Source organism: Esox lucius, chromosome 22 (assembly GCF_011004845.1).
Source record: "Esox lucius isolate fEsoLuc1 chromosome 22, fEsoLuc1.pri, whole genome shotgun sequence".
Lineage (NCBI taxonomy): Eukaryota > Metazoa > Chordata > Actinopteri > Esociformes > Esocidae > Esox > Esox lucius.
The window spans coordinates 8,364,222-8,370,256 of record NC_047590.1 but is presented as its reverse complement, the minus strand read 5'-3'; positions in this window follow the sequence as shown (position 1 = coordinate 8,370,256).

Below are 6,035 nucleotides of genomic sequence, written 5' to 3'. Positions count from 1 at the left end.
AAAGTGCATTAGTTCTTGCATTCCCTCTATTATGAAAGTTGTACAGACCTCACTCACAAAATTATTTAATACAATTTATTAAAATATATTTATTTAAAATATGTTTTATTGAATTATTCAGGTATATTGTAAACAAATGTATATTTAATAAACAAAAAAAACATTTTTACAGCTTTATGTGAATACAATAGCTTAAGTTGTGATTAGATTGGATTTGTTTTTCTAATCTTTATTTCTTCCATCTGACATTAGGACCTTACAAAGTACACGCTATTACATGTTATATTGAAAACGAAAAATATCATTGTTATGCCTGCCATTTTGATGTATCGACAATTCTAATGATATTGAAAAAGAAAACTCCTCAAAAGTGCTGGAAGAGCGAATTAATGAGTAATGCTCCTCTGCAGCCATTCATTTCTTTTTATTTAGCCTTCAAGGCAAGCTTTAGTTTTAGGGGACTGGGGAAAAGTGGGCTGGTTGGATGATTGAGATGGCTACTGTTATCATATTTCACTGGGGGAGGAGCAGATCTAGAGGCCCAGAGTGATGGAGTAGTCCATTACCCTCTCCTCTGCCCTCAGCAAGTTATTAATAAAATTACAAGCTGCAGGCAAATCCTACAATCAAAAAAGTAGGTGGTGTTATTCTCTGGTCTACACCACTGGTGCTGTCCTCTTCTCCCCATTTGAGTAAACACAATGACGTACTATGAGAGACTAAAAGCAAGTTGTATATACGCGTAACATATTTCACAAAGCTTTTACACCTTCTAATGGTTAAATTTATGATCTCCCACAGGAAAAAGAACGGAATAAATCCCGGCTGGATATTGAGAAACAACAAAGCTAGCATTAGCCTCGGGTCGGTCACAGAGGGAGAAAACGCAATAGAATGGTTGATTGAGTACGGCTGTGACATAACGGTAATGAGATTATATGTCTTCCTCTAGCCGTTGTGACAGCTACAGAGATAGACACGGAGACGGCGATGATGCCACAGTACGTGAGGGCTTTGTCTTCCCACAGTTTCCCTCTGTATGTCTGATTAGGTTTTAAGGAATGATCACGGCTAAGGGGGAAAAAAAGACTTCAAATTGATTCATTTGTTTGTGACATATATTATGTGGGCCTGAAAAGCAACGCAGTTGGGAACTGATTGTGTTTTATTATGGTAAAAGTTATGAATAAATTGTGATTTTCAGTCTATTGATAAAGTGTCAAGAGAAGCAGCATGGTGTTTAGTCCTTGACTGTAATGATGCAGACATCAGCATCCATCGCTCAGAGACAGACATGAAAGAGAGAAGGACAGAAAAATAGCTAGAGAGACAGAAAGACCGGAAGAGAAACAATGAGAGATACAGAGAGATACAGAGAGTGGCAGAGAAAAAGACAGAAAAATACAGAGTAAGATAGACTGGGAGAAAAGGAGACTGGGAAAAAGTCTGAAAGACAGAGACAGAAACCGAGAGATATAGAGAAAATCCTATAGTAACACAACCGTGCACTTTGGTGAAGTACAAAAAACAAATACAAGTATAGAATAATAACCATTAAGACAATCAACCAGCATTTGTTCCCTAAATACCCAATCCGAAAAAATAAGAAAATGGAAAAGTCAGCTCTAATCCTCCACCACTATCCTTATTCCACACGATAATTAACCAAATGTAAATATCCCCATTCCACCGGTCCTTCCCCGGCCCCGTCACCATGGTCCTTGTGTCTGTAGACCCGGTTTCCTGTTTCTTTGATGTTCCGAATGGCTAACTAAGTCTGACCTGATAAACAACTCAATAGACAAATCCACCTCCTACTCTGAAAAGTGTACTTGCGACAAACGAAATCACGGCGAAGCCCCTCCAATCTAATAACTCAGCTGTAGATCAGCTGTTATCTTCTCTATGGGAGATTTATGCAGCGTTAATAATCTTCCGTCGTAGGTCATCCGTTCTCTTCTCCATGAGAGGTTAATACATATCACGCCAGCATCCTTAAGGGAGCAGTCAAGCCCCAAACTCCAAGGCCACCTCGAAACCCTCACAGCACTCAAAGCTTGTCCATGAAGAACCTTGACGGTCGTCAAGCAGAACGCTTTCCTTGCTGACCGTCGAAAAATCTCCCGACTGTGGTGTTCAAAAGTTAACACAGATCCCAGTCAGCTTCTCCACACTTGCAGCAGCGATACTAAACTGCAGGAAGTAGCTGTCTTATTCCACACCCAGCTGGTCAGTCTGGTTCCAAACAGGAAGCGGTTGTCTTATTCCACACCCAGCTGGTCAGTCTGGTTCCAAACAGGAAGCGGTTGTCTTACTCCATACCAAGCTGGTCAGTCTGGTTCCAAACAGGAAGCAGTTGTCTTATTCCACACCCACCTGGTCAGTCTGGTTCAAAACAGGAAGCGGTTGTCTTATTCCACACCCAGCTGGTCAGTCTGGTTCCAAACAGGAAGCAGTTGTCTTATTCCACACCCACCTGGTCAGTCTGGTTCAAAACAGGAAGTGGTTGTCTTACTCCATACCAAGCTGGTCAGTCTGGTTCCAAACAGGAAGCAGTTGTCTTATTCCACACCCACCTGGTCAGTCTGGTTCAAAACAGGAAGCGGTTGTCTTACTCCATACCAAGCTGGTCAGTCTGGTTCCAAACAGGAAGCAGTGGTCTTATTCCACACCCACCTGGTCAGTCTGGTTCAAAACAGGAAGCGGTTGTCTTATTCCACACCAAGCTGGTCAGTCTGGTTCCACACAGGAAGCGGCTGTTTTATTCCACACCCAGCTGGTCAGTCTGGTTCCAAACAGGAAGCGGTTGTCTTATTCCACACCAAGCTGGTCAGTCTGGTTCCACACAGGAAGCGGCTGTCTTATTCCACACCCAGCTAGTCAGTCTGGTTCCAAACAGGAAGTGTGGATCCAGGTGAATGGACCAAAATGCAAGCAAATCAGCTGCTGGTCTCCAACCGGCTGACCCCATCAGATCACCAATCTTGATGGAACCAGCTCACATAAGCACCCAGCTCAGGCTGGCCGATTGAAACATCTTTCCCCTCACCAGACAGTTTGTGAAATATTGACTCTTGGAGTGGACAGGCTCCTTGCTCTGTCAGGTCTCTTTGGACACACAGGGGACTGTTCCATGCACTCAGCATTGACTGACTAAATGGAGTGTGTCAATATGTCCCCAGCTAAGTTCATGTTAAAAAAGCCTTATTTGGGTTGCCTGGAGGAGGAAAGTGATATCATATCATATTGGCAGTATTTAGGAACACCACGACAGCCTTATCCTGGATGCTGAGACTAAGAGCTTATTAAACCCCACTTGTTCTCCCTCTGCCAGCAAGACAACCTCAACTGTCCAGCCAAGCAAACTCCTGTACACGTGGCAGAGGGAGAGACCAGGACTTCCCGCTCCCATCAAATACAGACTGCTACAAACCGATGCTCATGAACCACACCAACAAACGTCCTATTCTGCAACCTGATGGAAAGACATACACTAAGGAAAAGGATAGAAAATGTACCTCCAGTGCCCTCTCAACACCCAAACTCACACACACCCCAACTCCCAACACGAACCACAGAGAGAGAGAGACACAAACAGTGAAAAACATAGAGAGAGAGAGACAGACAAAGGATAAAGACTGATTAAGTCAGAGACAAAAATAGATAAAGGCAGAGATAAAGGTTGAGAGAGAAATCGAGATACAGACAAAGAGAGACAGACAGACACATAGAGAAACTGACAGAAAGAGGCATAGAGAAACAGAGAGACTGACAGACGTACAGAGAGACACAAAGACACAGAGAGACTGACAGATAGAGACAGAGAAAACCGACAGACAGAAAGGCAAAGAGGCAGCTTCCGACATTGTCATTGTGACCTTTCCCAGCATCCTGCCATCTCCGACCTATTCGCCTCAGCTCCACGCCGCCCCCTCATTAAACCAGGTTAACCTTTCCCTCAAGCCCCCAATCTTTTTATCTGCCTATATATCCACGGACAGATGAGGGGAAGGGCACATGTGATTACTTCAGTCCTACTTCAATTTGCAAACCATTGGAATAATTGGCCTCTTGGACTAAGAGGTATTAGGGATTGGGTGAGATGTCTAACGTGGAATGTGATGGGCATTAAAAGAGCAACAAAAGACAAGAGAAAGAAGAAGAAGGAAAAAAAAATCGACATTGATGAATGCGCCAACCTTGTAGATCGGATATTAAACCAAAAAATAACAGGAAAACAAATCGGACTTGTCTGAAGCATTTGAGTCAAGGTGTTGGGCAGGGGACGCTCAGGTCAGAGGAACAGACAGCTTGGCCGACACAATTACCAGCTGTCGCTCGCACTCCATGGGGAAATATGAACCCTCAGATATGTATTTCTCCAGGGGTACTAGTGAACCCCCCCCCCCCCCCCCAAAGATTTAGCCTTGCCACTAACACTCCTTTCACACCAGAGACACATGACAGCAATTTCCTAGTGAGAGGACATGTCAAATAAAAACAACAGTAAAAGTTATAAGTGGAGGCCTTCGGTCTCCTGAGGTGAGGTTTTGAGAGTCCTTTCTGATTTTGAGAGAACCTTCTGATATGACAGAACTCTGTAATCCTGAAAAAGGCACATTGAGAACAGTTATTGATTTGGTGGCACTTTGGACTGTCAATGGGTCTGGCTGTATGAATCGGATGTCTACAAGCAAAATGGATACCAGTTTTAGTTGCATGTGGTCTAGTAATCCACAGCAGATCTACTGAAAATTGAACACAAAAGTAAATCAATAAAACGTATTTATAAAGCCCTTTTTACATCAGCAGTTGTAATGGTTAATAGTTACCTTACAATGGCTCAACATCATTGAATTCATGTCAATAGAAAAACGATTTCTACATTTATGGTTCCAAGTATGATGATTTTCAGGGTTAATCAAGATAAATTGATTGTGAAGCTGCACTTCTCACACCATGCTCAGTGTGTTGATTGCCAGCCTTGAAATTGCTTAGATGCAAAGTGGGCTAGATTTTTTCCCCAAAATGTAATTAACCATCACATCACAGCCAGTTATTCATGTCATCATCAGTAATCAGTACATCTTCATTATCAGCATGAGAACAGATACGGTGTTTGTAGGAAATAGTCATTACTTCAGTAAGTTCTGACGAAGACGCTGGTACTCAGTACTCTGCAATGATGGCAGACAGCAGATATGTATTGTTGTTCACCCACAGGACCTTAACACTCCAGAAGCCTAGTTAGGGTCAGGCTCTCATCAAACACAGCTTACGACATGCCAGGCAAAGCTTTGTGCTGTCAGAAATACACAAGGTATTGTGCACAGCAGAATCACTGAGCTCACGTTTTACAAACAAACGGAAATTACATTTTAGTTTCTTAGTCTTCAAACTGTTGTGAAATATAGAAATGTATTTCAGAGTGCACATCACTTCCCTGTGAAGCCTGAACTGCAAAGTCGGACAGCTAGTAACATTTTGGCTGATACCTGCACAATAAAATATTTGTTCTTGTGCCCTTGAGCAAGGACCCTATGTGCTCCCGGACGCTCTGGTAAAGACCATCAAAATTATTCAGATGTAAACTGACGTGAAGATGCAGTCTGGGTCTTCTGTGATAAACCTTTTTTTATTCTCACATTTTGGGCTTGGTGTGTAAAATGTCATTTAATATTATCATAATCTCAAAGTTGAATCACTATTATTCCTCCGTTAGATTCCAGGTTTGACAGCAAGTGGATTTGATGACACTGAGCACGAATCGGCAGGTGAGTTTGTCTCGATTGAGCCACTGAAACAACCCGTGGCCAAAAATCACAGGCTGCATGTAATATAACAGCACCATTGGAATGATAAACAAAAGAATCACAGATAAAATCATGATTAATCTTTTCCTCCCCGATTTGATATTTTAATGTTTGTTAAGTGTGTATTCAACAGGTAAATGCTTGTCTTAAGTGTAATGGCCCAGACAGCTCAGCAATATATGGCCACCTGCTTTTAGAGCTGTTCATGCGGCATCTGCAGCT